At 34.7% G+C, this 21,196-nt stretch overlaps 1 protein-coding gene across 7 annotated transcripts in view; it reads left to right on the top strand.

Annotated features, from left to right (window-relative positions):
• The window catches only part of DGKB (diacylglycerol kinase beta), a 331,618-nt gene that overhangs the window by 195,963 nt on the left and 114,459 nt on the right, over positions 1-21,196 (top strand). The window lies entirely within an intron of this gene.

Raw genomic sequence — 21,196 nt, 5'->3', positions numbered from 1 at the left:
GAACACTCCTTAGACAGCTGCAGATGGTGATCCTTATGTTTCATTCCCACATTCACACTGGTACATTGACAGGGCACTCTTCCATATATACTCTTAGTAAGGGCAAGTGAATGCCATTTTACATAGAACTGCTTTTATCATTAAACAACTTTGTTTCTATAAAAAAAGTCAGGAATGAGACTTTGCATCTGTTTCTTTTGTTGCTTTCTGAATCTTTAGCGCTGCTGCAGAGCTTCTCTGGAGATTAAAAATGCATTACATTTACTGTAAATTCAATATCTGGTTTGTTGAGTAGATAACATTCATAATGCAATGTTTATGTTTGTTTCTTCTTATTTAGGTAATTTAGCAAGTTGTGGTGGGTAAAAGCAACATTTCAGAAACTTTAATTAACATTTAAAGACACATGGGGAGAGAAAAGTAAGATACAACCTTATTTGGAATAAACAGAGAATGTCTAGAAATAATTATTAACACAAATGTTTTGTCACTGTAAACCTGACCATAGACTGTTCCATTTTGCATGAGGGTGACCTGGAAAGTCTTCTGTAGATGCCAATCTTCGTAAACCTTACGACGATAAAATATGATATTTGTGTTCTCATCTAAGAGCTGTACAGAATGATGTTTAAATACCTTTCAATATTATCTTGCTTACTAATTTATTTTTTTTGTTGAAAGTATATCTTTTATATATAATAGTCAGAATGGGGGCCTTTTTTCTCACTCAATCTGCTTAGCATCTATACAATGGCATACTGTGAACCCAAGTTTATATTTCTGTTTAAGTCTCATAGTACATATTTGTTTTCTGTGATCTCCTTTTCCTAGCTCTGATGCTTCTCATTTTGAAGGAATTATACTGTGATAAGATCTGAACTCAGTCCTGACCTATGCATCCCAATGTATTGCACCCTACCAGCAGGACTAGAGATATTGGACTTTTAGCAAACTATGATATTCTAGGCCCTGAAGATGAAGATAGTTTATCAGTGGTCTTTCTGCATATTTTCAGCGGTCTGCAATTATAATTTATAAAAAGCTCGGCTAATAACTTGAGTTTCAGATCAGATTTCATGTCACAATAAATCATATGTCATTAATAACATCTGCTAGCAGACTCACCTTGAAATTCATCTATATTTTAAGGAACCTGATATTTCTAACATTATCTTAAGGAAATTAGTTACAAAAATATATAGTCCCAGTCCCTACGTACTTTAGTACTGTGATATTGAAAGAACTTGAAAAAAGTGATGATTCTCTAGATATATAAAGATTATTCAGAAAGGTTATGCCTTTCTAAAAAACAGTATAAAGACTTGAGCAAAGTATAATAGAAACCAATTTTTAAAATGTGTTTTGTGTAGTGAGAAAAAAGAGGGGTTTTCTATTTTTATTCAATAGAATTTTCCAGATGATGGTAGTTCAAAAGTACTGTTTTTCATCACCACTTATTTGCGTGTTGAAATAAGTCCATAACATGTTGCAGCAGCATTTTCCTGGAGGGTATGAAAAGAAACCCCTTTTTTAGTTGTCTGCTAAGCCCCAAATCTCAATTCACCAGAATGTAGAATTTTCTATGCAATCTAAATTATTTAGGCTCAGCAAGTCCAACTCAAGTCTGATTCATAGTGGGCTCCATAGTTAACAGCACCTGCTCCTTTGAAAACCCTACATTACTCATTTGAAAATCCTACACTGTCATATGGGCATATCTCTTTGTGATTTAAAAAAAAAAAAAGTTTCTTTTTTGCTTTTATGTTAGTTTCCTCTTTCCTAATTTTCCAACATTTTAACTTTCACAGCTACCATTCAGAGCAGGTCCTTGCAGTGAGGTTCTACTCTGAAAAAAGAACATGCAAAAACTCTCCTTATTGAACAGAAACTTTTTTTTATATTGTGTGCAGAGGTCTTTTGAAATACACAGGTGTTGTATTTGTTTTAGTGAAGTAAAGTTCGGAGCTAGAGAATCTTTTTACATTAAGTCCTGGTAATGATCCTCAAATTCCTGAGGATATTCATTGCCACTCTGATCCCAAGGTACTTGTGTAAATAGAGCATACTAATAGGAAAACTCCTGACACATTCTACTTGTGTAGAAGCAAAATCTTCTTGTACTTGTTTATCTTCTCAAAATGAAGATGAGAGAATATTGCAAGACTTAGAAAGACTTTTTTAAATGACTACCAACCAAATGTTGTGGAATTCTTTGGAACTAGGTCACTAGTTCTTGGGCTGTGCCATATTTTGAAAACCGTGTCATATTTTGAAATTTCACAGTATTCACAGATTTTGGACACAAACCCTTAGCATTACTGACTTACTAAAAATTAAAAGAAATAAATTTAGCTTTAGATTTCTAAATTGTCTAGAGATAGTTAGACATTGGAAAAACTAAGTTTAAGAATGTATAAGTAATCATTAAAATTCACTAAAAATCCATATTATTGTTTCATTTGCAATGAAGCACCTGGTTGAATTTCTTAAGAAATTGAAATCAAGTTCCTTTGTGAAAAGGGTCTTCTGTGTTCAGAAGCTTAATTTTCAATGTAAAAATACCTTATACATGCCTTAATATCTTGAAAACGTTATACTTTTCTTATACGTTGTACGTAAGCTGTGATATGGAATGGCTCCATATAGTTTTTCAAATGAGGCTCAGCATAAATGTCTACCAGTAATCTTGAAATACACTTACTTGTTCCTACACCCAGGTCTGGAAGAGAAGAATTCTGTTGATGGTCAAATATTAAAGAATAGAAGTGAGAACACAGTAGTAACATCCTGAGCTCTGTCAAAAGAATGAATCCTAATATGCCATTTTAATTATATCTTTTGATCATTAGCACACTTTATCAGAAACCAGGACTGGCATTGCATTAATATTTATCTGTGTTCATGAACCCCAAAATCTCAGCTCACATTGTCCCATTAGCCACTCTTATGGTCTGAAGTGCTCACAATCTTGCGCTGGAAAAATCTGTTTGCTTCCCAGCATCTTCTGCTTTAGGAGTAGGGTCAGATTTTCCGATGTAAGTGTGGAAGGGCTGAGTTAGTGCCAGTGGGGATAAAACTTGCAAAAGGCAGTATTTCAAGTAAAAGTATCATTAAACTAGGACATTCTGTTGAAATAATGATTCAGTTAGGCCAAAATGCCCTACAGGGAGATCTGTGTAAACATCATAGGCTCGATGCTGGGAATAACAGATGTATGAGTTATGTGACTGGAATATACACAAGGAAACAAAGAATACTTTCAACAAAAAAATAATTCAAGTTGATGTTAGCTTTTCTAAAATCATATTCTGTTCAATTAGGCATACTAATTTGACTCTTTGGCATCCCGTAGCATAAAATATATTTTTTAGTCTCAGTAAACTAAAGTAGGATTTATAAATTACATTTACAGTCTTAAGTATATTGTCTTTGAAGTTTCCAAACATCAATCCATTTCCATCTTATGAAGAAAACCTAAAGCTGAAAACGTTCCTAGTAATTTCATTTACATCCTATTCCTGACAATATGCTTTGAGATTCCCTCTCAACCCATTTAATTTTGCTTTTATTGTGTGCTGATATCTATATATTTAATCTCTAAAAAAGTCTTTTAAGTAATTGAAAGTACTGATTTACAATCAGTGCAAATGTTCTCCAGGTGAATAAGGAAAGTAAGAAAAGATAGGAGAAATGGCAGATCAGTGAATCTTTAGCGAGATATCCTGGGTGTCTTGACTTGGGTACTGCACTATACAATGTAATTACAGCATCATATCTTCAGTAACATAAAAAAAAAAAGGAAAAAAATCCTGCCATGCGTACAGTGTTACTATCTTCAAGAGCTTTATTGTAAGGGATGGCTAGTCCTGCCTGGCAGGAAAAAAAACTGGAACAGAATTCTTCCTCTTGAATACTGGAGTTAAAGGCAAGTTCAAGTTTTGTGAGTGAAAATGAAAAGAAACCAGTTTAAGAGCAAAATGAGTTATGATGGGGTGAATTGAATGGTCTACTCTCAGATGTACTCAGCCTTTATTTTAAAGTTGATTTATTTTAGCTTAGAATCAAAGAGTCAAAATGTTTCATTTCGGATAGAGCAAAACTATTTTGATACTTTCATTATTCTTCCAGTTTTTCAGTTTGGGTGATGGGAGTCTCATGGATTGAATCAAAACCACATCTTTTCAGTGAATATACTAAGCATCAACACAAAATTCCTAATTTTAATTGCAGATATTTCAGCCTCTCCTTCAACCTGTCCTCGTTTTCTGGTTGTGACTGATATGAAAATGTTCAAAAAGAAGTCACTGGCCCCATGGAGAGACCAGATTGCAGACATCTGTTACCTGTCCCATTGAACCCACAGGTTCCTTTTCAAAAAAGGATAAGGCTCCAGGGAGCAGTACCTCTGAACTCAGACAGCATTACTGCAATTGTAGTCATCAGAAACAAAGCAAGGTGAAAATATTTATGATAGCGCACAAAGTATTTTGCCACAGGCAAGATACGGCTCATAGTTAGACAACATACTCTGCCTAGCTCTTGGTTATAATCGAAATCACAGCAGTCAGAATCAGAGAGAAATCACAGCAGTTTGCATCTGCAGTATCTGCACCTCTCTCTGAAACAAGATTTCATGTTTTTATCATTTCTGTAGAAAGCAGTAATGGGCTAAGGCCCTCTGCTTGAGAGACTTCTTACTCTCTTTAACATTTCTCCACAGCAGCTGTCTGGGAGGCTGGTGTGGTTGGGGCACCTGAGGTTCAGGCTCATGAAGGCTAGAGGCAGTGTGATGTATAAAATGTATGTTAAACACAGGGATCCCTATGTCCTGGGCATCCCCTGGGATTTCAAAGTACATCTCTGAAAGCAGTGTGCTGTATCAGACCATAAGCAGAGCAGTTAATTTATATTTATATTCTCAGGATCTGCAGCTATCAAATTCAATACTGCAGGACTAACCTGGGTTCAGTCTTTGGCACTGACACTTCCATTTGAGGGGATTGGCATTCTGCACCTTTAAAAACAAATGTCTAACATATATATTCTCACTATTGACAAGATATGGAAATGTTTTCTTTTTTTTTCTTTAAAGAAATCTGTATGTTTTTAAGATATGTAGTGATACCCAGCTTTTAAAAAAATAGTTTCTTTAGAAATTGTTAAGTAAAGTGTGTCAGGGTTAATGTTAAAGGGTAAAAATCATTGCATTTCTAGGAGACAGGGCTGTTTATGGTGCAGAATCATAGTGAGGGATTGGTCCAGCATGCATCGTGGAAGTAACAAACTGTTGATTCACAAAAGGTCTATCCATGTGCTACAGCCCAAGGTCAATAAAATCTAATTTTCTTCAACTTGTGTCAGGCTGGTTAAGGAATTTATTGCAGATGATGTTTCCTTACTTAGAGCAGGTCACTGAACCTTTTCTATGTATTGAAGTGCCTAGTGGATGTTTTACACATTCCTTAATTAATTAAAACTACTGCTTTTTATTAAAATATGTTAAAGGCAAATGTAACTCTATAGGAATTAATTCTTGGTCTCTTCCACAGTGTAGTCACACCATTTGAAATAACAGTGAATAACACAATGATAGAAAAGGATATATAATTTCTTTAAATTGTTGTCAATTCAGATGTGAGAGGAGATACATAGATATGAAAAACTGTAACAAAACTGCTAAATTACTGCTTGCTATTTGTTCTGTGTTGATGAAGTATGGTAAAGAATATCTATACCAATCAATAGGGTTATTTTCCTTGTTTTTTCATGAACACGCTAAATAAAGAACTTAGTAAAAAAATTAGGTTTTATCAAATACTGCTTTTTTTTTTTTTCAGAGGGCTTATAATCAGAACTAATGAACACTAACATGGATTTGCAGCTTCAAACTTCATTTTGAATGAATTAATTTTCAAATCTCAGATGTAAATGGCAAATCTTTACATAAGTTTGATGTGGCTATAATTCATGTTTACAACAGATGCTGGGTTTTATAAACAGTTAAGCAGCAGCCCTTTCTAATATATGTCACAAAACCTTCTTTCAAAATCCAGTCAAGATTGCTAAGTGGCCAAATGCACTTACATATAATATGATTGACACTATCCAATCCATTAAAAGAAATGTAATTAATTGTTAAGGGATAATTTTTACACTTCCTATTTATTAAACTTAAACACATTACTCTTTAGTACAAAGAAATTAAAATTTAATCAGAACAATGAAAACCTTTACTCTGAACTGTGGATGCTTTATAGTGCTTTTTTTTTTTCATCCTTTAAATCCAGTAATTAAGCTCCTATTACAGTTCCCATAGATAATGAGGAGAACCCAAATACTCACAAGAAATTTACCTCACAAGAAATTGGGTCCTAGATTTGCTTCAGATCCTGAATCTTGTGACTAATATACTCGAGGTGCCAACTCTATACTACACAATCACAAATTGGTTTCTATCATGTTAGACAAGCTTAGGTAATTGGAAAGAAAATTTTGAAGAATTTAGCCAGTCCTCCTGAATGTTTAAAATTCATTTTTTAATAGATTACTTGAAAAGTAATGCTTTCAGCCACTGCCAGTTCCTGATTAAGTAACCAGAGTTCTTAGTTTTGTAAATTGTATAACTGAAGCAATTTTAATTACTTAATGTATCAAATAAAGAACCTGTGTCAACATCCACATCATTTCAGATAACATTTTCCATTTGCCTCCATATCCCATTTGAATGTAGTTTGCATGGCTCATGTCTATGTATTTTCATTTAAGTAATCTGTTTTCTGATCTGATCGCAAGTGCCTTATTTTTACTGCAATAGGTTTCATAGCCCTTTCTAAGAAGCTAGAGATATAAGCAAAGCTAAAGATATTTCCAAATTTATAGTATGAAGTAAAGTACAATTTTTGTATCTTGGAAAATAAGATCAATCAAGCAGATCTCTCTCAGTTAAAGTTCTTACTCTCTTCCAATTTATATCTTAGTTTTATTAACATAGGATGTATTTTTCCAAATAGAATATTTTGAAAATATTTGTTTTAAATATCACAGAGCAATTCATGTAAGGCATTTCTATGAAAATTTAATGATAGATGCAGCTGTACAATTGTGCCTTTGATATAACTGCATTGTTGCTAACGTTGCCTTCAGAATAATTTTAGAGTTTGGTTTTACTTGTAAAATAATACCTACTGACTGCTGCTTCTTTTTATTTCACCTGATAATGACACAAGTATAAAATCAAAATTAAGAGGTATTTGTCTCAGTATTGAAGATGTCTTTAGCATTGATATAACCAACCTTATATTTTCTATTCTTTCATATTTGTGTTTTCTTTTAAGTTTTTTTTATTTTGTGTTATGCAATGATAGTCAAAATATTTTTTTAGTATCTTTGTCTATGTATGTACGTGTTCATGAAACAAGTTTTTAAATACATTTCTAGAAAAAAGCACAAAACAAAAAATGTCACCAGAGAAATGTATTGGCTGACTTTGTGATCTAAAGGGAATGGTTATTGCTTTTTCTCATTTTTGACACTACTGCTCTTGAAGCCAAGTATATCTAAGAGATAAAAGTGGTTTAAAGTTCTACTGTGTCTTTTCCTCATGATACTTCATAGTCTGCCTAACAGAAGTTCTGATGTGTTTTGGGAATACTATTTTGGTCATTTCTGCCTTTGAGACTAAGTCATATAATTTTTTCTGTTCTTGCCATTCCTAAGACAGCCTTCCTCACTTTAGGATATTTCTGTGTGCTGTCATGGCACTGAACGAATTCCTGTCTGGCTTCTCTTACAATTCTATTGCTGAACAATTGGCAACTATTGATCTACATCTGCTTCTGAAGCAGAAGATTAATGGATGGTCATTTTCTCTCTCACCATTGACACTAGGATCCTGCTCTCAACTTTTCCCTTTGTCACTCAGTGAAATTGTGGGAATTTAAAAAATTTTGCCAGATTGCTATAACAAAAATAGTTATTGTTCAATTAGCCTTCTATTTGCCCTTTGTATGTATATTATCTGTCTTGAGTGCTGTCAGATATGTTGAATTCAGATATGCTTGAATGTTCATCTCTGGTTTGGGTAAAAGGGTACAGATCAGCCAGGCATGTGGCAGATTTTTGGCTAAGGGATCACTATAGCCCTGCCTCTTCCAGCTCAAAATATCCAGGAACTTCCCTATACACTTTATGGGGAAATTGCCAAGACAGGATACAAGATGGGAAAAGAAGCATGTGGAGAACAGTGTCATTTTGGTATTGTTTCTCAAAATTTTAAAGATCAAGAGGTTACAGAATTCTGAATTAATTACTAACCAGGGATTGTGAGAATGAGCTTGGTGTTTCTGCTGTGTTTGCATGCCATGGCATAAAATGGACCACAGTAGGAAGAGGAGAAAAGCATTGGACATAAAAACTGTTATCTACTAGTTACTTGGAACTTATTAAGATTGGAAAGTTTTCAGTTAAATCCAGTTTCAATCCCTGTAAATCAGCTGAGTTATGGCAAAAATTAATAGTGTTCCTTAGGTTAATAAATTAATATTAATTTTAAAAATAATATTGAACTTAGGTTATTTTTTTTCCTGATGAACTAAAATTCAGGATCAGAGTATCATTTGAATCCACGTGACATAGGTGGATGTGGTAAAAGCTACCTAGGATTTTAATTTAATAGTAAGAGGAAGAAGTTGTTAGTTTTGCCACTTTTTCTTTTTTTTGTTCAAATTAGACTTAGGAAACAGCTGCAAGTAATATGGTTTCCTGATTCTTGAGAACCTTTCAGTTACACTATTTTTAATAAAGATTTGTCCATATGAGGGACAGCAAGGTCTGTTAACCTTTCTTGCAGCATGCTATTTCTGAGCCAATTATGAAGATGTCTAAAGGCATCGAATGCTCTTTGGAACAGTAACTTGTGATTTGGGAGTATAATGGCCAACTGGAGAACTTTCTCTGTGGTTAGCATATCTCTGCTCACAGTATATAAAAAAACAAGGGCAGAATTGATTTTTTTTTTTAAGAGCTAAAATTCTTCTTGGATTTTTTCTTTCAGTTATGGTGATATATTAATAACTATAGTAACAGCAGAAGTAGCAGAAGCTTCCTAAGTGTTTTGGATTTTGATAGTAGAGCCTTGAAGGCTGTGTTAAGTTGTCAATCTAGGGTTTTTATCAAGATTTTGTTGATGTTCAAAGAAAGAAAAAAGTGTTAATCAAAGAAATATGTTTTTCTTGCTGATATGAAGCAACTGACTATTCACACTGAATGAAATCTTCAATATGTTTAGCTGCTTTTGATTTCTTAGAGAATTGTAATGTAAATCTTCACTGAAAGTGATTTGGGAACATAAATTTAATTGATAAGTTGTTCTGGGCTTTTCAAATGAAACCTGACCTAAGTAAATTCTTATTCAAAAAACCTTGCAGCAGGAGAGCTGCACAGCAGCCAGGACACTGCTGCCATGGGGCTGTTTTTACACTGGCATCGTAGTGAGGGCAGCCAGCCAGGCAGAGGGAGTTGGGGTTAAAGTCCCCCTTCTGAGAAGGAATAATCAGATACACTCTCTTAGAAGGTGTTTTAGTGACTCAACCACAAAACAGGAGCAGGACTACAAGGCAAATTCAAATTCCATAGTTCACAACTACAGCAGAAACACAAAAAAACATAAACAGGTGAAAATTGGACTCTGTCATGAGGTTGCCAGGTGAAGAGAGTTTTGTATTATTTAAAGTCTGGTGAAATTCTGAGTTTTTACTATAATGCTTAAATTACTGAAAATATATATCCACTGCTTTATCCACAAGAAAAATAAGTATCATGGAACCTGGACATCTCTGCAGCACAGGTGATGGTTTATGTGTTGTATACTAGAATCTGCATGCCAGAATGAGACATTCCTAACTGCTTTTGTTAAATCTAGAATAGGAGAGCAGCAGCAGGAGACAATAAGCTGTGAATTGCCAACTCTTTGTATAACAAAGGGCATGAAGACCTGTAGTGGACACTGGGAGCCACAGCAGTAGACAGAGATTCAGGAGAAAGAGATTTACAGATGCTTGGACTGTGATGGTATAAAGGCCCAGGGCTCCTTTGTTGGGGGTCCCTGGTGCTGGAGGCACCAGCTTGAGTTGTCTCTGTTACTGCACTGTGAATAAATTGCATTATAAAGGGAGACATCTGAGTGTCTGCTGTGGGAAACCTAGAGCTGAACTGCTGAGGAAACCTGGTCTGACCACGTGTGTGTGGGTGTGGAGAGAAGCAGGCACCTGCCAGCTTGCTGGATCTGCCCTCTCTGAAGGGGCCTCGGTGCCAGCAGTGACAGTATCTGGTGTTGGGAATGTGACTGCCAGAGAGTCTCACGAATGGCCAGACTGGGCAGTTCGCTTAGCAGCCTACAATGCCTGATGACACTGAAATTATAGAATGAGGGAGTATAGGCATGGTGCAGAACAGTCCCTGTCAGAAAGACATATGAGACACAGCAAACACTGCCAAAGACAGAACTACAGTACTACAGGTACAGAAACAAGATGCCTGTCAGGCATCTTCACTAATCCTGACAGTTTACCAAAATGATTCTTGGACAGTCACAGCTGACCTGTATAATGAGGTACTTCTAAGCTGGATGGCACTGCAAGGTCTGCATGAAGCACAAGACCTCATGTTCTCCGGATGTTTAGGGTAGATTTAAACTACTAAAGGCAATACCAATATGGCTGTTTTGCTTTTGTACTTCCAGAGCCATCTGAGTTGGCACTAGCTCTGCCATTCTGGAAGCATGCTCCACTACAAAATGGAGATGTGGCAGAAGTACTGGATAAAATGTATGCACTGGTTGAGTACACTGGATCACAAGTTAGCGTTCCTTAGTCTCCTATATTATACCAGCTTCTTAGTCCTTACAAAAGGTATTTTATCTGTCTGAAGTGAAGGGAGTCTTTGAGATTAAATTTTAACTTAGAAATTTGTTCTTGCTATAAGGCACACTCATCTTTTCCTTCTTCTCACGTCTTAGGACTTTTCTTGTTTCTCTTTCTGATTTGACTCCTTTTTTCTTTGCCTTTCTTGACTTAACTTTGTTCCTTCACCTTATAAAATAATCAAGGGTACAGATTTCAACAAACTATACTCTTGGTTAAGAAGGATTTCAATTTTTATTATAAAGCTAAATTAAGAGCCACTTAATGCTCATGGTTTAGTATTTTAATAAAAAGGGAAAGGAAGAAGCTGAAAGAGCAAGAGGAAAGTGCTTTTCAGCCATGTCTCTTACTTGAAGTCTGAAATGTTGCTTTGTTTTGTGTATTTATTAGTTTTTCTCTGAGACCTGTATAGTATACTGTGTATCTTCTTCATAACACTTTCATTCTCTGTGAAATAAAGTATAAAGCTGCATGTGGTGTATGCTTCTACCAGAAAACTTTGACAATGTAAATTTAAATAAATAAACCATAAGTATGGCCATTTAATGCTCTGATCTAGTAGCACACTAAAACCTGTAGCTTGGAAAAGGATATATTCTGTTTCTGTGCCAAGATTTTGATGCACAGTGAGAAGTCTGTGAGAGCTTCTGGAGGTGCAATCCCTTTTGGAAGCATATTGAGAAGTGATTTTCATCATGGAAGCATGAAGCAAAATACCAATGCCACTGCAGACTAATTACTATCCAGTTTTTCTAGAATTAATTACTTTTATAGGTTTTTATTTGAAAGCATTCTGACATACCTAATTCTGAATATTATCTTGTTCTGTTGTCCAAGAGTTTAGATATGGAAATAAGCACAGACCTGTTGCCTGGCAATGCCAGACTGTATCACTGAAAACCTGATCTGAGCTTTTATGGTCTTCACCTTTTGTCACAAGACATGCTTTTGATCTTTACTGTTATAAGCTAAAAAATGCAGAGAGATATAGTTTACTATAAAAACAATGACTTCAGAGCTTGTTTCATTAACTGAGGTACTGTCTTTACATTAAAATTAAGTAACGTCTAATATTTCAGACAGATTGTCTTATTTTACAGACTACTTCCATATATAATATCACAGAATATTGAACAATTTTTATACCTGGGTATATCTTACCCTTAAGCCACAGGAGGTGAACTTTTAACTGTATCAGATAATACTTAAGGATAATCAGTATCTTTATAGTTCCTGGAACCATAGTTTAAGGAATTCTAGATTGCCCATGACAGCAAAGTATCCTGCTTTCTGGAAGGAGGAAAAAAGTACGTAATTAGTAAAGCCTCCTCAGAGACAGTGCTGAGCAGGAAGTAGTTTCCCTGATGTGAAAAAAATGAGAGCCTTCCTTCATGACAGAAATGGAACTTTGCCTCTCTTGGAGCTGCTGCTACACTGAGAGCTGCAGCTCTCTCTTGAAATAAGACAGTCCCAGCTGTAACCCCTGATTAAGATTCACCTTCTCCCTCTGTGCTGCTTAAGTAAAGTACAAATTGCCTTGTGCCAGGCAGCTCGGGGTTTTGTTTCTCTGTTTGTTGAATGGTGAGTGTTTATTTAAAGGATGCAGAGCACCTGAGCAGTATAGGCTCCTCTGAGGCACTTGGAGGATGATTATGCTGTCCTGCTACCAGGGTGACAACTTCAGCAGGTGACAATGAAAACTGTGGCTAGAATTGCAAAGGTAAGAGCAGTTGCCTGAGATGCTGGTTAGTAATTTGTGCCTTTAATGCAAATACAGTATACACAAACTGTGTCTCCTAAGTCCTGGGTGATGTACGTTGACTCACCACAGTTAATAAAGGGTAGCTAAGTATGCATTTATATGTAGCTTTAAACTGATATTCCATCTGTTAGCTAACAACTCTTTCTAGATGAAAATTCCATTAAAATTGGCTTCATTATATGTAGGGGTTTTTTTTTTGTTTCACTGCATAATACAGCCTAATCAAAGATAGCTAAAAATAATCCAGGTTAGCTCCACATGGAAGCCATAATAGTATCCTGAGAGGGGAAAAAAACTCAAAGGTAACATCCTGCACTATATTTTTTTACTGCAATGACCAATGGAAGAAAGTCATCCCAGTAGGATTTCTTCATACAGGGCAGACAATATTACCCTGTATTGGTTTACAAGATGAATTCCTGTATGTGTTTACAAGCTGTGACATTCTGCAACTACTTTACAGAAATTCTTTGAAGATATGGAGGTCAAATTTCAGTCTTAGGTAGAATGATACTTTAAATAATGATGTATTAAGTATTTCTGTCAAGATTTTTAGGGTTTTTTTGCATAGGTCAGTCTAAAGATTTATTCTAGGGACATATTTGGTAGCACTTCAAGTTATGTTTGGCTTGGTTTTGTCTTCTAGGTTGCAATATAGAATATTAATTTTTAGTTTTGCAGAAAAAGAGCTAGACGTAGAGAGATGTTAGCTTTGTCCCATAGCTTATGATGAAGATCAAAAAGAAGAAAAATAAATTCCGTTATCTACTTTGGGTTTAATGTACACTTTCTACATTGGAAACTAGTGAAAATAGTTTAAATGTTTGCCAAGATATAGCTCATATTAATAAAAAATGCACATGGAATAAATTTGTTTCTTACCATTTTAGAAACAGTTGATACCCTCATTTGTACTTCATAATCCACCACAGTGAAGGCTTAATAGACCATTAAAGAAACGGTGGGAAGTTAATTTTAATATGTAATGGTGTGAGGGGTTTTATTTTTTCCTTAATACAATGAAGCTTCTAACAATTTTATTTGCGAAGAAGATGATTATTTAATAAAGTGACAAACTGTCCCACTGATAGGATACATTAATTTTCTTCTAAAGCTGTTCCTTCTTCTCCATAAGAAGGTGATAATTAGGTTTGCAGATTAGAATAACATAATCAGACCACTTGTGTGGATGCTTGTTAAAATATATTTTCCTCTTCATATAAGCCTCATAATAATTAAAAACTGTTTAAAAAGAGGACCATTCTTTTTCGGTATGGACTTTTTAAATGAATCCTAATAATATATCAAGTTATTCTTAAGCTAATTCAACTTTTTAAAAGGTTAATGTTTGAAAAAGAGTATGGGAAGTGATTAACTGGTGAGTTTAAGTATTAGCATTAGGTTTTGCAGGAACACCTACAGTATAAAACAGCGCTCATTCATATCCTGATTTAATTTCTTCCACTGTCACTCCTGATTGTTCCGTTTAATCTTTCTTAAGTCACATAAAATTATCTTGTATGTGTAAATTAACAATCATTTTCTAATTTCACTGCAAACTTTAAGCACTGTCAGAGAAAAAAAATATATACTGGCAGTGATTAATTCTCTATTTTAAGCAAAACTAAATGCTGTTGCTATTGAGGTAGAGAACACACACAGTGGGGTTTTTTTTGTGATTCTAGGCTCCAATAAAAGCAGTGGAGAAATAGCAATGAATGTGAAATGAGTGGTTCACATCTAAACAATCAGGTCTTGTGTCTATCACATTGAATCAGTGTAATATTCACTGACCTTACCTTTTAAAACATTGAAGCCAATTTCCTTTGCTTAGGATTCGTGTAGTATTCAGTACTTCTTAAAACTAACTTCCTGGTCTAAACCCAAGGTGGAAAGTGTACAGCCTAAGATCATTTAAAGTGTCTTTAAGTGTTCCAATTCCTGCACTTTTAATAAGATTAAGGTTTATGTCTATAGTTCAGTGAAGTCTTATTCTAGAGAAGAGGTGAAAGTATATTTTTTTGTGTTTTGTTTTTGCATTTTCCAGCAATCTTGAAATTAATCTTACACTAAAGAATAAACATTTTCTCAGTATTTCATCAGCGTTCAAGCTTTCAAGGTCCAAGATGTTTCATTACAGCAGTTATGAGCAGTGGGTTGATAAAGGAGGGCTGATTTAAACACTAAAAACCCAGCATGTCCTGGCTAGAAATCACTTCAAGTTCAAACAGCTGAATGCAGAAAAAAGTGTTAAACAAGTGTTCTCTGAGTTATTAAATATTGCAATCATCTAATTTGTACATACATTCCAGTAAGCCTTACTTTGTGTGCACAGCTCCATATGTATATTTGATATACTGGCCTAATCAACTTCAGGTTGTTGTGAGAACATGTTTTATGGACAAGTAAAAAGTAATCAGGTTCTTTTTATTACCATTATGAAAGAAGTGAAAGAATATTTTTTGTAGCGTGCTAAATATACATACAGAAAAGGACAAATATTCAGTCATTTATAAAAATGGATGCAATACTGACTGATTTAGCAGCAGTAGATTAATATTATAGACTCAGTCATGAAGGGACTTGTAAAATATATTTTTAATATTATTAAGTTTGGTTTTTTTAATCATTGTTGGATATTAACAAAATTTTCTTATCATGTAAAGTTAATCATATGACATAGATTAACCAGTGCTCTTACCCAGAAATTGATCAACAGCAGCTCTATAAGCCTGTAGGCCAACAATTTAAAAACAATTGACCCTACTTCTCCCTTTCTAAATAGATGATTCACAACAATCATCGCGATAAATAGCTACTTCGAATGACATTTTACATAACAATTCTAGATGTTTTTGGAGCAAGACATGCTCATAAGGCATTGAGGAAAAAATTAAATTTTAAAAAATGTCTCAGAACTTCCTAAGTCTTCAAGGTAGCAGTTATTAGGTATAATTCCTTTGTCTTAAATTGTGGGAAAAGGTGATGTAGGTGGGGTGTTCCGAGGATATGTTTTCATCCTTGGTTTTGAGAATGGATAGCCTGGTGAGGTGAATGGCAAACTTTTCTATTAGGACTTTTGACTTTTATAGGTAAACAAACAGCCTAAAGACAGTAGGATTCTCATGTCAAATCCTCTGCAATGGATTCTTAACACCAGGCCACCTGTAAAATGCCATAACAGAAATGTTAATGAAGAAGCATGATGGTCTCTCATCAGTTTGCAGGCTAAAAGCCTTTCTAGATATGGCAAGTTTTCCACAGTTTCAAAGAAGGACCTATAGGTGCCAGTAAGTGTAGAAATCCTGGTACAGCTTTCTGTTCTGGCCTTCCTTACTTAGGAAATATTGCTGTGTTGAAAGTAGATGGTTTATAGACACCCAGCTTCAACTCCAAATTAAAAGAAGTAAAGCTTACAGATCCATGATGTCGTGCCTGATTTCTAGTTTTAATGTCTTAAGAGGCTTGCCTTTGTCTTTAAAATAATTTGTGCTTAAACACCCTAGAAATCATTGGAAAATGAAGGAAGAGAATTTAAATTTCAATTATATCTACATCATTAGCTCTATGTGTGTTTATAATTGCTCTCTCAGAGTCCATGCATATATAAGAGCTCAGAGGAAGCCTTCAAGGATAATGAAACAGGTATGTAAAGGTACATAAAGGTTTTCCAGGGTGCCTAAGACCAAACTGATATCCCCTGGAATTCAGCCCAAGGCATGGACTGTCAAAGGGTACCTCATCATTTTTATGTATGCTAGAAATATATACAATAGCTGAAAATGCGATATAATTTGAGGAAAGATTTTTTTGATGCAGAAATATGTAGTGACCTATGTCCCTTTCCCCCTTTGCAAGAAACTTATTAATCTTACTAATTATTGCAGTGTTTATTGATTTCATTACTAACCCAAGTCTTCATATAGCAGCAGGGGGCAAGCAGACTGGGCTTTCCTAAATGGAAAGATATTGAACATTAGCAAAATTACTGTGGGACATTAAATGTTAAAAATGTCTTTGGGAGAAATAAAGGTTAGAAAGTTTAGCAGGTCATCACACTCTTTTTCTTATTACTCAGATTTTTAAAGCATTCAAGTGTTAACCTTTTGAAAAGGAGAGGGGAGGAAAAAAGGAGAGGACAGATGATTGGGAGATACTTAATTATCTGTTTCTTTAAAGAAGTTGTAGTCAGGTCCAACCTCATTCAGCTGCCAACACTTGCATAAAGCTGCTGGAGAGAGCTCCTGTGAATACCCTGCAAGGCTCTAATTTGAGATAAAATAATGCATCTAACTATACTGTTATCAATAATTGATAGGCACTTATGAATGTAATTCATTGAAATCTCACCTCTGGCCCAACCTCTGCCACTCCAGGAAGAAAGAGACATAGCAGTTTTCTTTCTGGTTTTATCCAAGTCATTGTGTGAGCTTTATAGGGGATTTAAGCAGTAAATTGTACACAATAAACATATAGAAGAAGCCTGGCATGAAGTAGAGCCTTTTAATAACAGTGTCTGCATTTTTTTTGTTTCCTTTTACCCCTCTTTAAAAAAAAAAATATGAAAAAATACCACTTTGTTTGGTTCCCCACTAAGAGTAAGCTTTTCTTTGAATGTCATCCATTTTCTAGAATTTTTAAAAATTGAAAAGCTTTGCCCTTTTGACCTGCTAATACATCTCAGTCACAGTTCACTGCGAAGCTGTGACAACATACACAGTGATAACAAGGCAGGCTGTTACATCCCCATTTTTTTAATCCTGACTATATCAGCATTACTGTGACACAACTCATCAGGTTTGGAATAATGTAATTAATTTACGAGATTCCACATAATTAAACTAGTCACCTGTGAATATATCCAAAGGGATCTTTCAGAGCTGTTAATCTGGGTATTTCGTTCAATTTTTGTGTATAACAGATTATTTAATCTGCATATTATTGGATGAGTACCTACACTATTATTTCTAGTTTAAGCATGCTTCCTCTCTCTTTTGTAGAGGCCAATAAATGAGGTGATACACTCCATGTGGTACTACCCCATACCACATTCTCCTACTTCAGTTCTGTTAGAGTCTAGAGCTCCAAAAAGGAGAGTAAGTGAATGTGGTTCTCTTACACAAAAGCCTAAGTATGAACAAGACATGAGATCATGCACGTGATGTGATGTTTGCTCTTTTCAAGAGTGCATGAAGCTCAGAGGGAACAAGACTGTGGATAGTGGGTTAGCTGGCTGCACTCCCTAATCAGAAATATTCTTGAGTTTCTGTTACCCTAGGACAGTTGTGTAGGTTCAAAAGCCGCTTGAATTTAACTGTTCTATTTTCTAGTAATTTAAAGTTATATGATCTAAAATTTTAATTTTACTAACAAAAAATCAGTTTGCCTTGATGCAGTATGTCCTAATTTGAAAAAGAAGAAAAAATTGCATTAAGTGTTTTTCCATTGAAACAAAGTAAGCCTTTATGTACTCACTTGCAAAAAAAAACCCTCCTAGAAAAAAATGCAAGAAATACAGGCTTGGCTACAGGTTTAACTAAAAAGGTACAAAATTACCTGTGAGTGAAATTAAGGCAGGGTCTCTGCAATGCATTGGTGCACATTCTATTGAACAGCCACTACTTGATCAGATGTTAACTAGGACACTTTATCTGTTGCTGTCTCTAGAATAAGGGAAAGGGTTCTGTCTTCATCACATCCTGTTTGTTCAGGTCTTGTTTTTAAGAGTTCTCTGACACCCAGAAATCATTTATTTTTATATTCAATGAAAATTCATTTTATATCCAATTTTTAAAATTGTATTATGGTAAGAAGATTTGAACATTTTGATTTTTCTATTTCCCTAGTTAATGCTAAATATTGAAGGTAATTATTACAACTTTATGTGTATTTTTCATTTGATTCAGCAGGAATAACCTTGATAAAATGCTCAGTTTTGCGAAGGTGCCCTTTCAAGATGCAAATTAACACAATTACGTTAGTTGAAAACATATTTTGGAGATATGCAATCAAAATAATAAACTAGTTAAATAAAGCTTGCATGTGCAATCAGATTTGGTAAATAAAAAAATATTTCCTAACAAGAAATTTGACAAGTTTTGCTTAGTGCAATTTTTAATTCAGGTTGTACATAGTTTTAATTTTATGCCATTGTAAAAGTGAGTTCTTTGGTTTTCACAGCACAGTAGGAGATAAACAGACAACAATTCCAGAAATGGTGCAAACTACATGTCTGGAGAGGAAAAACAGCAATGCATAATACCAGGTCTTTCTCCTTACTCACACTACACGGAATAATTATGTGGGACAGCAGGATGGGGGGATTGAGTGAGAGCACTCAGCAAACAGCAGATGCAGAGGATCAACTTCTTCTTTCACAATCCCTAGTCTGAAATGCAGAGTAAATGTTTCTTAGGGGGAGAGAAAGCACATATTTATTGCAATTAATCCTACAGCAGTTCATCTTCAGACGATGCTAAAGCAATCAAAGACTCTTCCTAGTGGCTCCCAGGCAGTCACAGGGAGAAGAACATCCCTTTAAATTTGAACACTGTGTAGTGGTGATGCCACTGCTCTGCTTTATATATGGGGGTCAATTCGTTCCTTTATGCCTTGCAGAGTCATAAAGGAATTTTGAAAATATAATGAATTATATTTGTCATGAATTTCCCAGCAAAAATTTTAAGCTGTACAACAAGAGCCATGTAAATAGAGTGAATATTCTGTTGTAGGACCTGCTTTGAGGGGTGGTTTTTTCCTTCTTTTAGTTTTTCTATATTTTAAGTATGGTACTTTGTGACTTGAGTTTTGAGTGTGGTTTTTTAACTACTGTTATTGACCATCTTACCCCATTTACGTTAAATGGCAGTTTGGAATATGCACTATTTTGGTGTCAGAAAAATCCATCATCTGGATGAAAGATTGTTGATCTTTCCTAATAACATTATTAACAGAATTTATTACTTATTTGACTACAGAAAGCTAATTTCTTGTAAATATAGAGTAGGAATCCTAATGAAACCACTGAAGCTGCAGTGTGAGCTTTGATACTGAAAGTGACAGGAGAGAGTTGATCGTGAGTCAGAAGGAATGTGCATCTTGCAAACTTTGACAGAGAATGTGAGTTGAGTACATTATAGAGTAACAAAAACTTGTGTTTTTATGGAAATTGTGTCTGAGTAAGAATGTAGGATTTCCTGTCTCACTAGCCTATGTTGGTTAGGGATCTGCTTTGTTTGATTATCCCAGATATACACATTCTCATTAAGTATCCATCCAGAGGTTTATTGTGGATAGAAGAGTCAAATCTATTAGCTTTCAATTTCTTTTTACTCAGGTAACAAAAACATATTTTTTAATAAAATAGACAGAAAGAATAACCTGAGGGAGCAGTTCAAACCCTCCTGACTTAGAATTGCCACTCCACAGAATGATGTAGCATTTAAGCAAACGGATGGAAGATACAGATGAAGAGCTATTAAACATTATAGTCTGGTTTCACCTTCTAGTACAAAAAGTAGAAAACTAAAAATCTAAAAGTGGAGTAAAATCTAGAAGGGAAGTTTTGCCCTGTATTTTTCTTTTCTGTGAAGGTAAGAACTGAAGTAAGCATCTGGGACACCAAATTGAATTTTTTTTGCTGTCAAAGGTAATGATGCAATAAAATGACTCAAAAATATCCATGGATCATCAGATCCCCAGAACCCTTACATACTTGTCTACCTGCTACCAGAAATTAATGACAAATAATGATACACCCAAAATCATACTGTGTAAGGGAAAGAATAGAGATGTGATCACAGACACCAGCAGCCCTACATACCAGCAATATGAGGAGTTAAAAAAAAAAAAAAATAACAAAAAACTGAGGATAAAAAAATCAAAACCCTTCCAAGTGAACCCAGGAGGCAGATGCTGGTCTGAGGTAGTAAGAAAATCTCAGCTGCTGTAGAGTAAAATTTCTCATATTAGCAACTGCCTTGATTTTGTGAACAAGAGTGGTCCTTCAGGTAACTTAGTGGTGTCTGCAGTGCTGGCAAATATTTAATCTTATTTATTTATTTATTTATTTATTTATTTATTTAGGGCCAACCATAGTTTAAAGAGAAAGAGAAGAAGCAGCTCTTCATCTGAGAAGGGTTACAAGTGTATCAAGAAGACAAAACAATTTTCATAAAAGAAGAAACCTCTTTCTTTGTTACAAACATACCTTAAAAATACCATGCATATATCACAGATTACTGTATTTTAAAAATAAGTTTTTAGTTTTTAATGTAGTCAAATCAAGGTTCCATCTGTCCTGTTACTTTGAATTTATGCAGATATTTCACTCATATGGTAGAAGTTGAGTTTTCTTGAAGAAATTTGAAGTAGTCTTTTAATGAAGTTGTTTATTTTGTTAAGTGATAACATACTCAAAACTGAAGGTAGTGGAAAGCCTTTCATGATAAAAGAAAGGCAATGTGTTTTTATTAAAGGCTATTTACAAACAGAACCATAAATTAATTTAATTTCT

This window comes from Parus major, chromosome 2 (assembly GCF_001522545.3).
Source record: "Parus major isolate Abel chromosome 2, Parus_major1.1, whole genome shotgun sequence".
NCBI lineage: Eukaryota > Metazoa > Chordata > Aves > Passeriformes > Paridae > Parus > Parus major.
The sequence above is the reverse complement of the archived record's forward strand: the minus strand, read 5'-3'. Positions and strand labels throughout refer to the sequence as shown.